Source organism: Oncorhynchus keta, chromosome 32, assembly GCF_023373465.1.
Source record: "Oncorhynchus keta strain PuntledgeMale-10-30-2019 chromosome 32, Oket_V2, whole genome shotgun sequence".
Lineage (NCBI taxonomy): Eukaryota > Metazoa > Chordata > Actinopteri > Salmoniformes > Salmonidae > Oncorhynchus > Oncorhynchus keta.
In genome coordinates this window covers 317853-335998 of record NC_068452.1, presented here as the reverse complement: position 1 = coordinate 335998, position 18146 = coordinate 317853, and the positions used below count along the sequence as shown (strand labels likewise).

The 18146-nt window shown below is 41.7% G+C and overlaps 1 protein-coding gene across 1 annotated transcript in view; it reads right to left on the bottom strand.

The window, feature by feature from the left end:
* The window catches only part of LOC118364691 (glutamate receptor ionotropic, NMDA 2B-like), a 126193-nt gene that overhangs the window by 46407 nt on the left and 61640 nt on the right, over positions 1-18146 (bottom strand). The gene's annotated exons all lie outside the window — the stretch shown is intronic.

Genomic DNA, 18146 nt, shown 5'->3' with positions numbered 1-18146 from the left:
CCAATAGACTAAGAACATGTGCATTCTATAAATGACGAGCTCTGGAAAATGGGGATGGCAATCATGGGAACTAGATATAGAGTGCGGTAGGACATCGCAACAATCATGGGAACTAGATATAGTGTGCGGTAGGACATCGCAACAATCATGGGAACTAGATATAGAGTGAGGTAGGACATCGCAACAATCATAAGGAACTAGATATAGAGTGCGGTAGGACATCGCAACAATCATGGGAACTAGATATAGAGTGCGGTAGGACATTGCAACAATCATGGGAACTAGATATAGAGTGCGGTAGGACATCGCAACAATCATGGGAACTAGATATAGAGTGAGGTAGGACATCGCAACAATCATAAGGAACTAGATATAGAGTGCGGTAGGACATCGCAACAATCATGGGAACTAGATATAGAGTGCGGTAGGACATCGCAACAATCATGGGAACTAGATATAGAGTGCGGTAGGACATCGCAACAATCATGGGAACTAGATATAGAGTGCGGTAGGACATCGCAACAATCATGGGAACTAGATATAGAGTGCGGTAGGACATCGCAACAATCATGGGAACTAGATATAGAGTGCGGTAGGACATCGCAACAATCATGGGAACTAGATATAGAGTGCGGTAGGACATCGCAACATTTTGTGAGCAGCACAATATGAAATCAAAAAGGACCTCAGCATCTCAAATCTCTGGCTCCAATCTCCGATGTCATTAACAAACTAGCAAAAAGTTTTCGCCCTTGTTGTGTGGCAATTAGCCACTCTCACAGTAAGAAGCTGTTAATGTTATGCGTAAATCACAAGCAAATCAATGTTTGACAAAAAGTGCAGGTTTTGTACTTTATTCAACAAACTAGTACATCTGCCAGGTAGCAGTCTCACAGAAGCTGTTCTGTGGGTCACTTCAATGAATCCCAAAGAAACCAAGTATGTACAGTAGTGTTTTGCATATCTTACAGTCCATTAAAACGGACATTATAGAGTTATTTTTCCAGCATAATGTCCATTTTAACAGACTGTAAAATACACCGTGACCTTTATTATCAGCATGCTGAGGCCTGTCCTCACCACAGCCAGCAGGCTCTACCTCTGACCTCTGTGTGAGGAATATCATGTTGGTCACGGCACCAAACCCCCGTGGTCACAACCATCCTCCACACACACACAAACCATGGTCACAACCACGCACACACGCACACAATCACACACACACACAATCACACATGGAGGAGGTTAAACTCAGGTCATACAATATGACTGCTCATGCACTGGTTCTACAGCTTGGAAACATAATTTTACCTCTCTCTCGCTTACCATGCACGCATACTATATGTGCATATAGTACCGTACATATACAGTGAGGCAAAAAAGTATTTAGTCAGCCACCAATTGTGGAAGTTCTCCCACTTAAAAAGATGAGAGAGGCCTGTAATTTTCATCATAGGTACACTTCAACTATGACAGACAAAATGAGAAGAAAAAAAATCCAGAAAATCACATTGTAGGATTTTTAATGAATTTATGTGCAAATTGTGGTGGAAAATAAGTATTTGGTCAATAACAAAAGTTTATCTCAATACTTTAAATAATAAGCACCCCACACACCATCACACCTCCTCTTCCATGCTTCACGGTGGGAACCACACATGTGGAGATAATCCGTTCATCTTCTCTGCATCTCACAAAGACACAGCGGTTGGAACCAAAAATCTAAAATTTGGACTCAACAGACCAAAGGGCAAATTTCCACAGGTTTAATGTCTATTGCTCGTGTTTCTTGGCCCAAGCAAGTCTCTTCTTATTATTGGTGTCTTTTAGTAGTGGATTATTTGCAGCAATTTGACGATGAAGGCCTGATTCACGCAGTCTCCTCTGAACAATTGATGTTGAGATGTGTCTGTTACTTGAACTCTGTGAAGCATTTATTTGGGCTGCAATTTCTGAGGCTGGTAACTGTAATGAACTTATCCTCTGCAGCAGAGGTAACTCTGGGCCTTCCTTTCCTGTGGAGGTCCTCATGAGAGCCAGTTTCATCATAGCGCTTGATGGTTTTTGCGACTGCACTTGAAGAAACTTTCAACGTTTTTTACATTTTCCGTATTGACTGACCTTCATGTCTTAAAGTAATGATGGACTGTCGTATCTCTTTGCTTATTTGAGCTGTTCTTGCCATAATATGGACTTGGTCTTTAACCAAATAGGGTTAAAGACTTGGTCTTTAACCAAATATTCTGTATACCACCCCTACCTTGTCACAACACAACTCATTGGCTCAAACGCATTTAGAAGGAAAGAAATTCCACAAATTGACTATTAACAAAGCACACGTGTTAATTGAAATGCATTCCTGGTGACTACTTTATGAAGCTGGTTGTGAGAATGCCAAGAGTGTGCAAAGCTGTCATCAAGGCAAAGGGTGGCTACTTATAGATAAAATATATTTGGAATTGTTTAACACTTTATTGGTTATTTTGGTTAACACTTATTTCATAGTGTTGATGTCTTCACTATTATTCTACAATGTAGAAAATAGTAAAAATACAGAAAAACCCTTGAATGAGTAGGTGTGTCCAAACTTTTGTCTGGTACTGTACATGTAGACACATTTGCATACTGCACTGTACAAACACACCCACGCAAACAAACACACACACACACACACACGTGCGCACACGCACACACGCACACGCACACACACACACACACACACACACACACACACACACACACACACACACACACACACACACACACACACACACACACACACAGCAGAGTCCCCTTACTTATGATAAGACACTAATAATATAGGTCCTATTTGACATAGCAGTGAATGACTCAGTGAATCAGCCCAGAAAACATATAATTTAAAAAAGAGAATGACAGAAACTCATCAACTCATAGTTGATTTGAAATAGCAGGAATGATTTTTCATCCTCTTCCCCAACATATTTTTTCCTCCCTCACCATCTTCTCTATTTCTGTTTCCCAACAACAGGTTCAGCTCTCAATAAACTGTTTAATAATGTGCTGAATATGTAATTAAAATAAATGACTATCACTTTGTGTTTCAAATTCATCTGTATTACACGCACACACACAAGCGCTTTTTTCCAAACATCTGCAAAATGTCAAACCTTTTTCCTCCAGTCTCCACTAACGTGTCTCAAACTGCCACTCTGTGTACGGAGGGAGAAGATGGAGGAGGCCAATTGTCTCATTGGATCTGCTACTGTAACGTCTACAGCCCTGGCAGGACTCACATCATGTCAGCCAAGCCCATTACATCCTGAAATACACTGAAATGGATTGACGGTGAGGGACATGGGGATGACAGATTAAAGGACAAGACCAGGACAGAGAGGCTGGTGTTCGGGACAGGAAGGAAGGAAGGTCTGGTTGAGACAGGATGGAAGGATGGAGAAGGAGAACAAGACCTTTGCACTCTGCGGTTAATGAAAACCTCCCATCACAAGGAGTTGATTAAGCTTGTTAACAGTGGGAGAGCATGCTGGGTAATTAATCACTGACACATGGATGCGCTGCATGCTGATTGGTCCATTTCACCCCAGCCAATAGAGAGGAGCAACCTATATGTGACCCTGACTGAGCCCGAGATGGGTAACTAACTACCGTGTGATATAGCGCTTTCTCAGTTCCTCTTTCCTTGATTCCTTGTGTCCTCTCTCCTCGCCTCTTTCTCAAAACACATTGGAGGAGAAGGTCTTCATTTGAATGCTAAGCTAATGCAGTGTCACTATAGAAAGACTATACTGTAAATACACTAGCGTAATGAATAGAGTGACTGAGAAGAGAAAACAACAGTTTGTATAAAAGCATATCGTTGTATAAAAGCATAGTGTGGTCCAGTGTGGCTCAGTTGGTAGAAAATGGAGCTTGCAACACCCGGGTTGTGGGTTTGATTCCCACGGGGGACCAGTAAGAAAAAAGTATGAAAATGTATGCACTGCACAATTCACTCTGGATAAGAGCATCTGCTAAATTACTGAAATGTAAATGTATCAATCGCGAAAAATATGTCCCTGGAGAATGCAAGGAAATGGGAGTGCATAATGTAGGATTTACTCTAGCCTTGATTTCCCATCAAATATCAACCTCTTGAGAAAATGGCCAGTGATTTTATGTGGGTGTTTCACTTCTGCCAAACACATGTGTGTGTGTGTGTGTGCTCGCTCTCTCCCTCAGACACCCCTCCTTCTCCTCTTCTCTCTCTCTCTTCCCCTCTTCTCTCTAACAAGCACAGAGGGTTAGAGTGCAGAGTAGAGCCAAGCACAGAGTACAATGAGATACATGCGGTTCACAACCCTGTCAGTGCGTTTTTTGGCAAGTCTTGACTCCCATTTCCACTCCCTCTCCTCTCTCGCTCACTCCCTCTATTTCTCTCCTCTCAGCCTAACTCTGTCCGACACCACTTCATGCTGATTCCTCCCTTCATTCTGTTTTCCCTTCACTAATCTCTCTCTCTCTCTCTCTGTCCATTAATCAGCATACTCTCTTTCATTCTCCAACTAACTCCTTCTGTCATCTACAGTATTTATTTAAAACACTCTCTCTGTCTCAATTCAATTTGAATTTCAACTTAAGGGGCTTTATTGGCATGGATAACAAATGTTTACATTGCCAACACAAGTGAAATAGATAATAAACAAAGTGAAATAAATAATACAAAAAATAACAGTAAACATCACACTTACAAAAGTTCCAAAAGAATAAATACATTTCAAATGTCATATTATGTCTATACACAGTGTTGTAATGATGTGCAAATAGTTAAAGTACAAAAAGGAAAATAAATAAACATATAAATATAGGTTGTATTTACAATGGTGTTTGTTCTTCAATGTTTGCCCTTTTCTTGTGGCAACAGGTCACAAATCTTGCTGCTGTGATGTCACACTGTGGTATTTCACCCAATAGATATGGGAGTTTATCAAAATTCGATTTGTTATCAAATTCTTTGTGGGTCTGTGTAATCTGAGGGAAATATGTGTCTCTAATATGGTCATACATTTGGCAGGGGGTTAAGAAGTGCAGCTCAGTTTCCACCTCATTTTGTGGGCAGTGGGCACATAGCCTGTCTTCTCATGAGAGCCATGTCTGCCTTCAGCAAACTTTCTCAATAGCAAGGCTATGCTCAGTGGTCAGGTATTCTGCCACTATGTACTCTCTGTTTAGGGCCAAATAGCATTCTAGTTTGATCAGTTCTTTGGTTAATTCTTTCCAATGTGTCAAGTAATTATCTTTTTGTTTTCTCATGATTTGGTAGGGTCTAATTGTGTTGCTGTATTGCGGCTCTGTGGGGTCTGTTTGTGTTTGTGAACAGAGCCACAGGACCAGCTTGCTTAGGGGACTCTTCTCCATGTTTATTTCTCTCTAGGTGATGGCTTTGTAATGGAAGGTTTGGGAATCACTTCCTTTTAGGTGGTTGTAGAATTTAACGGCCCTTTTCTGGATTTTTATAATTAGTTGGTATCTGCTTAATTCTGCTCCGCATGCATTATTTGGTGTTTTACGTTGTACACTGAGGATATTTTTGTAGAATTCTGCATGCAGAGTATCAATTTGGTGTTTGTCCCAATTTGAGAACTCATTTTGAGAATTCAGACCTCACAACAATAAAGAGCAATGGGTTCTATAACTGATTCAAGTATTTTTAAGCCAGATCCTAATTGGTATGTCAAATTTTATGTTCCTTTTGATGGCATAGAAGGCCCTTCTTGCCTTGTCTCTCAGATCATTCACAGCTTTGTGGAAGTTACCTGTGGCGCTGATGTTTAGGCCGAGGTATGTATCGTTCTTTTGTGTGCTCTAGGGCAACGGTGTCTAGATGGAATTTGTATTTGTGGTCCTGGAAACTGGATCTTTTTTAGGAACACCATTATTTCTGTCTTACTGAGATACTGTCAGGGCTCAGGTCTGACAGAATCTGTGCAGAAGATCTAGGTGCTGCTGTAGGCCCTCCTTGGTTGGTGACAGAAGCACCAGATCATTAGCAAACAGTAGACATTTGACTTCAGGTTCTAGTAGGGTGAGGCCAGGTCCTGGAGACTGTTCTAGTGCCCTCGCCAATTCGTTGATATATATGTAGAAGAGGGTGGGGATTAAGCTGCTTCCCTGTCTCACCTCCTGGCCCTGTGGAAAGAAACGTGTTTTTGCCTATTTTAACCGCACACTTGTTGTTTGTGTACATTGATTTGATAATGTCATATGTTTTACCCCCAACACCATTTTCCATCCATTTGTATAGCAGGCCCTTGTGCCAAATTGAGTCAAAAGCTTTTTTTGAAAACAAAAGAATGAGAAGACTTTGCACTTGTTTTGGTTTGTTTGTTTGTCAAGGGTGAATACGTTGTCTGTCGTACAGTCATTTGGTAAAAAGCCAATTTGACATTTGCTCGGTATATTGTTAACGCTGAGGAAATATGCGAGTCTGCTGTTAATGATAATGCAGAGGATTTTCCCAAGGTTGCTGTTGACGCATATCCCACGGTAGTTATTGGGGTCAAATTTATCTCCACTCCACAGGCCTTTTTGGGTTGAAGGGTTTGTTCATTCAATATAATTGGAGAATCCAATCCTGTTCTGGTACTTTTTAATAGTTGATTCTATGATTTGTATTTGATCATGTATATGTTTTTGCTGTTTGTTCTTTGTTATAGAGCCAAATATAACAAAGAAGTGGTTTCTCCATACATCTCCGTTTTGGATACATAATTCTTCGTGTTGTTGTTTGTTTAGTGTTTTCCAATGTTCCCAGAAGGGGTTAGAGTCTGTGGACTCTTCAATTACATTGAGCTGATTTCTGACATGCTGTTCCTTCTCTTTTCGTAGTGTATTTCTGTATTGTTTTAGTGATTCACCATAGTGAACGGCGTAGGCTCAGGTTTTCTGGGTCTCTATGTTTTTGGCTGGACAGGTTTCTCAATTTCTTTCTTATGTTTTTGCATTCTTCATCAAAGCATTTGTCATTGTTGTTCATTTTCTTAGGTTGTCTGCTTGAAACTTTTAGATTTGACAGGGAAGCTAAGAGGTCAAATATACTGTTTAGGTTTTCTACTGCCAAGTTTACACCTTCACTATTACAGTAAAACATTTTGTCCGGGAAATCGACTGAAAGGGATTGAATTTGTTATTGCCTCATATGTTTTTGGTAGATTTCCACACTACTTTCCTTCCATCGACAGCATTTCTTAATACTATTCAGTTCCTTTGGCTTTGATGCCTCATGATACAGTATTGCTCTGTTCAAGTAGACTGTGAATTTGCTGTGATCTAATAGTGGTGTCAGTGGGCTGACTGTGAAAGCTCTAAGAGACTCTGCGTTGAGGTTAGTGATAAAGTAGTCACAGTACTACTGCCAATAGGTGAGCTATATGTGAACCTACCATAGGAGTCCCCTCAAAGCCTACCATTGACTATGTACATACCCAGTGTCCGACAGAGCTGCAGGAGTTGTGACCCGATTTTGTTGGTTATGTTGTCGTAGTTATGTCTAGGGGGGCATATGGGGGAGGGCATGCTGTCAACTCCAGGTAGGTTTTTGTCCCCCTGTGTGCTGAGTGTGTCAGGTTTCTCTCTCTCTCTCTCTCTCTCTCTCTCTCTCTCTCTCTCGCTCTTAATTCAAATGGGATAGATTGGCACCTCCTTTCATCTGCAATATCTCCTCTCTCTTTATAGTCCTCCAATTTTACCCGTCTCTTTTAATCTTTTTTTCCTCCTGTCATTTTAGTTTTCAACTGCATCTTTTTCCCATAATGTAACATTTGATTCTAAAACAATTTGCCAAACATTTCCCACTGCCTCCCACTTCTCTGAGAGAAGAAATGCAGCCAACCAACTCTCCATTTCTGGGTCCATGTCTCATCTAACTGAAGACACTGTTTGACTGGCATCAGCTGTACTGTCAGATTCATAGAAAGAGAAAGAAAGAGGTATAGAGAAAGAGAGTGTTACAGAGAGAGGAGAGAGAGAGAAAAAGTGGTCAAGGGACATAGGAAGTGTGGGAAGAGTGAGTGAGGCAGAGAGAGAGAGGGAGAAAGAGATAGGGAGAGGGAGTGAAGGAAAGAGAGAGAGTGATAGCAAAAGGGAGAGAGATATGGAGAGGGACGGAAAGAGAGAGGGAGTGAGGGATAGAGAGACATTTCAAATTCTAAGAGACACGCAGTGTTTCCGTGGCAACGCGGTTTCCATCGAAACGATCTTGCTAAAGACGCCATTAGTGTGAAGAAATATCCACTTACACTCTGTTGCACTGTATGCACACAAACATAGAAACATACAGCATATTTTACATGCATACACACTAACAGACACACACGCTCTGTGAATTCACACACAGTCGAGCTGACAAAAAAACACGAGTAGTAACAGTAGCAACAATAGATTATGTCTATTCTACATGACCTAATTATAGGAATGTTTTATGTGGCTCTATTATGAAAGGCAGAGTGTGGTAATATTCTTTGTACTGCTACTGTCTCTTTAATGTGTGTGTGTGTGTGTGTGTGTGTGTGTGTGTGTGTGTGTGTGTGTGTGTGTGTGTGTGTGTGTGTGTGTGTGCGTGCGTGTGTGTGTGTGTGTGTGCGTGCGTGCGTGCGTGCGTTAGGTTAGGGTTAGAGTTATGTATAGTTTTAGGGTTTTGGGGTTAGGGTTAGGGTTAGAGTTATGTATAGTTTTAGGGTTTTGGGGTTAAGGTTAGGGTTAGGGTTATGTATAGTTTTAGGGTTTTGGGTTTAGGGTTAGGGTTATGTATAGTTTTAGGGTTTTGGGGTTAAGGTTAGGGTTAGGGTTAGGGTTATGTATAGTTTTAGGGTTTTGGGGTTAGGGTTATGTATAGTTTTAGGGTTTTGGGGTTAAGGTTAGGGTTATGTATAGTTTTAGGGTTTTGGGGTTAGGGTTAGGGTTAGGGTTATGTATAGTTTAGGGTTTTGGGGTTAAGGTTAGGGTTAGGGTTATGTATAGTTTTAGGGTTTTGGGGTTAAGGTTAGGGTTAGGGTTACGGGTTATGGTTAGGTTTAGGAGTTAGGGTTATGTATAGTTTTAGGGTTTTGGGGTTAAGGTTGGGGTTAGGGTTAGGTTAAGGGTTAGGAGTTAGGGGTAGGTATAGGTTTACGGTTAAGGTTGGGGTTAGGGTTAGGTTTAGGGTTAGGGTTATGAGTTAGGGTTAGGTATAGTTTTATGGTTTGTGTTTTGGGGTTAAGTTTAGGATTAAGGTTAGGGTTCGGGTTAGGAGTTAGGGTTAGGTATAGTTTTAGGGTTAGTGTTTTGGGGTTTAGGTTTAGGATTAAGGTTAGGGTTATGATTAAGTTTAGGTTTAGGATTAAGGTTAGGGTTCGGGTTAGGAGTTAGGGTTAGGTATAGTTTTAGGGTTAGTGTTTTGGGGTTTAGGTTTAGGTTTAAGGTTAGGGTTATGATTAAGTTAAGGGTTAAGGTTAGGAGTTAGGTTAAGGGTTAAGGTTAGGGCTAGGGTTTAGGGAAAATAGGATTTTAGATGGGAATCAATTATTTGGTCCCCAGAAGGATAGCAATACAAAACTGTGTGTGTGTGTTATACTGCAGTTAATTCCTCCCTTAGTAATTAGGCTGGAGGGGCCAAATGCTCTTGTTTGTGCCAGCCCGGAGCCCTGTTTTGTGATGGCACGGTACGGTTGATGATTCAATGGGCAGCATCTTTTACAGAGTGGCTTGTCACAACAACAGCTGAGATATACTTATGTCAGTGCGTCATCGCCTCGCTCTGTCAGAACACAGTCCCAGGTCCCCTGTCACATTTACATACTAGCCAACGCCACTAAGGGCCCGCAGCTGTGTGTCTGATGCTGGAGGGGGGCTCTGGTGTGGATCTGGAAAACTGTGTGTAATAATTGTTCATAATATTTCAAAACAATGGATCAATTGCAACAACTGATGGCCACTATATTATCTCCTGTTGATCTCTGATTTAACCAACAATACTAGCTAAAATCTCCATCATAGCTGATCTCTGATTTAACCATCAATACTAGCTAAAATCTCCATCATAGCTGATCTCTGATTTAACCATCAATAGTAGCTCAAATCTCCATCATAGCTGATCTCTGATTTAACCATCAATAGTAGCTCAAATCTCCATCATAGCTGATCTCTGATTTAACCATCAATAGTAGCTCAAATCTCCATCATAGCTGATCTCTGATTTAACCATCAATAGTAGCTCAAATCTCCATCATAGCTGATCTCTGATTTAACCATCAATAGTAGCTCAAATCTCCATCATAGCTGATCTCTGATTTAACCATCAATAGTAGCTCAAATCTCCATCATAGCTGATCTCTGATTTAACCATCATCCAGCACCGATTCACTGCTCCATCATGCGGATGTTGGCGTTATCTTTAAGTCCGTATCGCAAACAACAGTTTTCAAGACGATTTCACCCTCTGGTGAGTACTTTTATCAGAACATTTTCATCTTGTTATTTGAGCAGACTTATAGGGTGATTTATCTATTTTGACAATCATTCCATACAACTGAAATAAAGTATTTCATTACAATTGATGTAATCCCTGAATGACTTGACTTTTCTTACTAAAACATGGCCATTTTTCATCAAGAGGGCCAAGGCAAATATTCCTGAACGAGCGACACATTTGACAGTTGAAACTAAATTGTGGTTGTGTTGTGTTTTGACTCAAATGATATTGTATTGTAATAAAGTTGCACAAATCATTTCATAATGGTGTATTTCTTTCTAGTCGTGTTGGTGGTTTGGCTGGTAGAGAAGAGTAACATTTCCTATGTTGTGTGGATAGTGGAGGTTATTTCTTTACTTGCAGAAACACTGATTGAACCTTTATCTGTTCTTACAGGACAACAAGGCCAGTCGGCCTACTGTGGCATACTTGACTTTATTGAAGAAACAATGTCTGAATTGGAAAGAAATGAGTCAGGGAGAGTCGTTCCTTATTGTCTGGAAGTTGTTGTCCGAACCAGAGAAACAGACAATGACTATTTTCCAAGCCATTTCCACTGTCTTGCATCAAACCGGCTTGACTGAAACGTGGATTAATGTGCACTGTCCCTGTAAAAAATACTCACACCCAAACACCATAACAGCTTCAGATCAGCTGGTCTGCTAGTTTCATTCCGCAGTTTATTCAGCAATCAGGTTGATTTTAGCTCGGAGCTCCAACGAAACCTCCCGTTGGTAGTGTTAAGAAACTCATCGGTAACCTGCAGGTAACCTCTCAGTCGAATAGTCTTCCAATCTACAGTAACATCCTATAGTAAAGGAAAGAGGCTACAGTATTTACTGTAGATGTACACACAGCTACTGGACAGCGCTATACGCTAGACAACTGAAGGAAGTTGCATTCATTCCCACCCGGTTCATTATGTTTACAACAGCATCTTCCCGATATGGAAAGGGGGGTGCTTGCGTGCATGTGTGTACATGGATTTGTGTCTCTGCGCATCTGTGTCGAGTGTGTGTGTATGTCTAGAATGCACACACTTCTGCTTTGATGCAAAACAGAGGATACAATGGAGAGACCCCTTCAGTCAAAGCGCAGACAGACAGACAGACAGGCAGACGGAGAGTCTGGCGCTCCCCTCTGAGTGTCTATTGAATAAACACGCTGTCTGTGACAACACACTACAGGGGCTAACAGCTGCACAGCCACCTCTCTCTGCCCACACTGATCCGTACTAATGTACAGTCATCTACCCACGCTGGTGTGTGTGTGTGTGTGTGTCTTTTGCTGAGGGTCTGAATGAGGGATGTGTGTGTGAGAGAGAGAGAGAGAGAGAGAGAGAGAGAGAGAGAGAGAGAGAGAGAGAGAGAGAGAGAGAGAGAGAGAGAGAGAGAGAGAGAGAGAGAGAGAAGAGAGAAGAGAGAGAGAGAGAGAAAGAGAGAGAAGAAGAAAGAAAGAAAGAAAGAAAGAAAGAGAAGAAAGAAAGAAAGAAAGAAAGAAAGAAAGAAAGAAAGAAAGAAAGAAAGAAAGAAAGAAGGAAAGAAAGAAAGAAAGAGAGGGGAGAGAGGGGGAGAGAGAGAAAAGGAGAGAAGAGAGAGAGAGAGAGAGAGAGAGAGAGAAAGAAAGAGAGAGAGAGAGAGAGAGAGAGAGAGAGAGAGAGAGAGAGAGAGAGAGAGAGAGAGAGAGAGAGAGAGAGAGAGAGAGAGAGAGAGAGAGAGAGAGAGAGGGAGAGAGAGAAAGAGAGAAAGAGAGAGACATTGAGATATATATATATATATAAAGAGAGAGAGCTAATACATTGAGTGGAGGCGGTGTTTGAGGCAGTCTGAAGGAATAGTATTAAATATGGGGAGAAAAGAGAGAGGAGGCGAGTTCTGGGTATTTACTCAGAGAGAGAGAGGAAAGGTTGAGTTTGCTCTAATTGACTAGCGCAGGGGAGGGCAATCATTTACATTCATCACAGAGGCTCACTTTGTTTAGAAGGAGGGAGGGAGGGAGGGAGGGAGGGAGGGAGGGAGGGAGGGAGGGAGGGAGGGAGGGAGGGAGGGAGGGAGGGAGGGAGGGAGGGAGGGAGGGATGGGAGAGATGAGAAAATCATATTCCTGTCTGATCGAGTTTCTCTCCTTCATCAACACCCCTCTGACGGGCAGGATTTGTGTGTGCGTGAGAGAGTGTCTGTTCGAGAGAGTGTCTGTTCGAGAGAGTGTCTGTCTGTGACAGTTGGTGTCTTCAGAAGCAGCAGAGCCTGTCATCTCCAGCTCAGTGATCTTTGTCTACAGTATGTGGAGAGCAGTGACACCCTGATGAGTGGCACGTTCATTGAGACACACACCGTTGCTGCTGCTTATAATTCAGGCCCCGTCCAATAGTAATAATCATCCTAACCTTCGCTTACACACTGCCCAGCAGTAAGGACTTACACCTCCCTCTGTGAGCTCACACCCTATTCAGCTACTGGAAGTGTCTAATACACTGACCAACCTCCATTTATCTACACTACATAGAATCCAATGATATTATATGCTGCATACTAACACTACAACATAGACAGTTATAGACACTACAAGTCATCAAGTGTACACTAACAACCCCATTTATCTGCATTACATAGAACTAGGGGCTGGGAATTGCCGGGGACCTCACGATACAATATCATCACGATATGTATTGTGATTCTCATAACTCAATGTTCAGTGGTCCTTCTGTAGCTCAGTTGGTAGAGCATGGCGCTTGTAACGCCAGGGTAGTGGGTTCGATTCCCGGGACCACCCATACGTAGAATGTATGCACACATGACTGTAAGTCGCTTTGGATAAAAGCGTCTGCTAAATGGCATATATTATTATTATTATTATATTATTATATTGTGATTCTCATGATTCTCACGACTCGATATGTATTGTGATTCTCATGATTCTCACGACTCGATATGTATTGCGATTCAATACTGCGATTTCAATGCGATTTGATGTTCCAATCACATTGCTCTCTGCTGCAGAGAGAGAAGAGAGAGGCACGAAAACATTTGTTTTGATCAGTCAGGGAAATAAATGTGCTGAAAACATGTCGGCTCACTATTTAAAAAAAGAAGATGGAGAACAAGCTATAGGATGAGAAATAGTGTTGGCACTAGCCAATGCTGGTCTTGTACACTGTGGACGAACACTATGGGGTGTATACTCATTAACACTGTCTTGAACACTGTCTTTAACACTGGTTTAATCGGCAGCTATGATGGCAGCTATGATGAACAAATCAAATTAGATGAATAACAAATTAGATGAATAACAGCTGTGACAAAACGAATACAGGCAAACCTTTAATGTGATCAATTGCTGTTTCAGGAAGAGAATATGACAAACGTTCTCAATTGTCATGCAAATGTATCAAAGGCGACATAGCTGATTTGCATTTAATGCCAAACACTATATGCTTTGAATTAAGTTGTGAATCAAAACAGCTGGCCGTTGTCAGAGAGAAACGATCTGCTGTCACGAGAAGCAGACAGAGAATGTCGTTAGATTTGAATTATCTGTCATCGTTTCTCATTTCATTGCATCACATGGTAATTATCACGCCTGGCATTCACTAACAGAGAAAGGCCAGATAGGCATCATTACATTGAGGGAATGTATCAGAATGGCCCATGTCAGGCAGACACACTAAAACCTTTAGTCAACTGTTGAAAGTCCACACGCAATATCACTGACTCCATCAAGGACATGATTAGACATCTAAAAGAAGAAAGGAAAGGTGCCAGAGAGAAGGCAGGGGAATATGAATGGGGTTTAACAGGAAAAGAACAGAGGCGAAAGCGTAAGGAAATAGGGGAATGTGAATGGGGTTTAACAGGAAAAGAACAGAGGTGAAAGCGTAAGGAAATAGGGGAATGTGAATGGGGTTTAACAGGAAAAGAACAGAGGCGAAAGCGTAAGGAAATAGGGGAATATGAATGGGGTTTAACAGGACAAGAACAGAGGCGGGGAAAAGAACGTAAGGAAAATAGGGGAATATGAATGGGGTTTAACAGGAAAAGAACAGAGGTGAAAGCGTAAGGAAATAGGGGAATGTGAATGGGGTTTAACAGGAAAAGAACAGAGGTGAAAGCGTAAGGAAATAGGGGAATATGAATGGGGTTTAACAGGAAAAGAACAGAGATGAAAGCGTAAGGAAATAGGGGAATGTGAATGGGGTTTAACAGGAAAAGAACAGAGGTGAAAGCGTAAGGAAATAGGGGAATATGAATGGGGTTTAACAGGAAAAGAACAGAGGTGAAAGCGTAAGGAAATAGGGGAAAATGAATGGGGTTTAACAGGAAAAGAACAGAGGTGAAAGCGTAAGGAAATAGGGGAATGTGAATGGGGTTTAACAGGAAAAGAACAGAGGTGAAAGCGTAAGGAAATAGGGGAATATGAATGGGGTTTAACAGGAAAAGAACAGAGATGAAAGCGTAAGGAAATAGGGGAATGTGAATGGGGTTTAACAGGAAAAGAACAGAGGTGAAAGCGTAAGGAAATAGGGGAATATGAATGGGGTTTAACAGGAAAAGAACAGAGGTGAAAGCGTAAGGAAATAGGGGAATATGAATGGGGTTTAACAGGAAAAGAACAGAGGTGAAAGCGTAAGGAAATAGGGGACAATGAATGGGGTTTAACAGGAAAAGAACAGAGGTGAAAGCGTAAGGAAATAGGGGAATGTGAATGGGGTTTAACAGGAAAAGAACAGAGGCGAAAGCGTAAGGAAATAGGGGAATATGAATGGGGTTTAACAGGAGAAGAACAGAGATGAAAGCGTAAGGAAATAGGGGAAAATTAATGGGGTTTAACAGGAAAAGAACAGAGATGAAAGCGTAAGGAAATAGGGGAATATGAATGGGGTTTAACAGGAAAAGAACAGAGGTGAAAGCGTAAGGAAATAGGGGAATATGAATGGGGTTTAACAGGAAAAGAACAGAGGTGAAAGCGTAAGGAAATAGGGGAATATGAATGGGGTTTAACAGGGAAAAGAACAGAGGTGAAAGCGTAAGGAAATAGGGGAATATGAATGGGGTTTAACAGGAAAAGAACAGAGGTGAAAGCGTAAGGAAATAGGGGAATATGAATGGGGTTTAACAGGAAAAGAACAGAGGTGAAAGCGTAAGGAAATAGGGGAATATGAATGGGGTTTAACAGGAAAAGAACAGAGGTGAAAGCGTAAGGAAATAGGGGAATATGAATGGGGTTTAACAGGAAAAGAACAGAGGTGAAAGCGTAAGGAAATAGGGGAATATGAATGGGGTTTAACAGGAAAAGAACAGAGGTGAAAGCGTAAGGAAATAGGGGAATATGAATGGGGTTTAACAGGGAAAAGAACAGAAAAGGTGAAAGCGTAAGGAAATAGGGGAATATGAAAAGAACAGAGGTTTAACAGGAAAAGAACAGAGGTGAAAGCGTAAGGAAATAGGGGAATATGAATGGGGTTTAACAGGGAAAGAACAGAGGTGAAAGCGTAAGGAAATAGGGGAATATGAATGGGGTTTAACAGGGAAAAGAACAGAGGTGAAAGCGTAAGGAAATAGGGGAATATGAATGGGGTTTAACAGGGAAAAGAACAGAGGTGAAAGCGTAAGGAAATAGGGGAATATGAATGGGGTTTAACAGGAAAAGAACAGAGGCGAAAGCGTAAGGAAATAGGGGAATATGAATGGGGTTTAACAGGGAAAAGAACAGAGGTGAAAGCGTAAGGAAATAGGGGAATATGAATGGGGTTTGACGGGAAAAGAACAGAGGCGAAAGCGTAAGGAAATAGGGGAATGTGAATGCTGACAGAGTTGAAGAGAAGGACAGATTGGAGAACAACAAGAGAGTGAGGCTGTAGACAGTCAGGAGGGAGGGAGGGATGGGATGCAAACACGCACGCACACACGCACACACACACACACGCACGCACGCACGCACGCACGCACGCACGCACGCACACACACACACACACACACACACACACACACACACACACACACACACACACACACACACACACACACACACACACACACACACACACACACACACACACACACACACACCTCTCTCAGCCACTGACTGTCTTAATGGTCCCTTGACTGCACTCCATATTGAGATGGATAAAAGCTGCACCCCTGGGACAAGGCCAGACCTTGGCCCTATACAGTATCCTAATGCACTGTGGGGATGCAGAGAAACCTACAGATGTACCATCTTCATTTGAGCCAATTTGCTGCAGCAGGAAAATGATCCTGCAGCAACAGGAAATGTGAATATTTATGTGGATTATAATTCATGGACATTTTTGTAAGGATTGATACATTTTCGTTAGGGCAAAACAAGTCAGAAATGTCTAAGTGGACATTGCAAACTTTAAAATCCTTTTTAAAACTACAAGTTGGCATTTCCTGATCAAACGAAGATCCAACATCTGTAATGGAGTGTGGAGATGGAACTACGGCAGGAGGATGAGAGAACTATACAGGGACAGAAGATGACAGCAAGAGGATGCACTGTGAAAGATGATTCATTTGGACGGATGAAGGAGAATGAATAGAGTGTGTTGCTTGTGCATTCTTCAGGTTGTGTTCATGTTGAGAGAAACTGATAAATCAAATAGGACACTCGATCAGTGCTTTTATGTCACGCCTCTTCCTTTTCCTCTCAATATCTCCGTCTACTTCAATGAAATGTTGAGTCACAATATTTTAAAATCAGGACAATTGCGACACTGGGACAAGTGAGAGAGGGACACTAAGAGAGACAAGAATGATAAAGTGAATCGACGAATAACGTAGTGACTCAGAGAGAGAGAGAGTGAGCGAATTGCTGAGTGGGAAAAAACAACTAGGAGGGTGGCGGCCGCTTCACATACAGTTCGTGCAGGCAGCTTGATTTTAATTCTCTCCATCTTTTGGGATTGCTCCTAATTGCACCACGGGGCATTATGAAGAGACAGTACCTTATCCCATCATGTAAAACTGAACAGCATAATGGGAAACACGGTCCTAAAAACCACGGATTGGAACAGAACATTTGAACAAAACAATGGAAGTGGATCTGTGGCCGGTCGCAGTCAGGGGCTGTGGCGCCACGGCAACAGATTAGCTATCTCCCAAGCTTCTTAACAAACGGTTGAGTGTGTGGGTTTTGGCTAGAAGGAACAATGGCTTATTTTAGAAATGAGCAGAATTTTTGTAGCAGGTTAGGAAAACATTCATAGCAGGTTCGGAGAATTAACGTAGCAGGTTGGGAGAACTGGGTTACATTTGGGGAAACGGTTAGGGTTAGCTAAAATGCAACAAACAAACAAAGTATAGTGATGTCAATTTTGACATAATCTCTATTCTTTAGAGCCATGACCGAGTGGTGCCAACTGGTGGTGGTGGAGGATCCATTGAACTAGAAGACAACTGGGTCTAATATAGGCTCACTAGCCCCCACACTCTTACAGGAAGTTTACAGCCTTCACTGGTCAATTGTAGCTCATAATACCAGTAATCAATCAGTCATTCACTTGGTTGACAGGAGGTTTGGGGAAGTATAGGCCATATATACCATATAGGCTACTAGGCTGTCTATAGGGTGTTTACAGTCTTCTGGTGTTGAAAGAAAGGTCAAGGTACCACTTTAAACAGACTACAACTTATAAAGGCTTGATA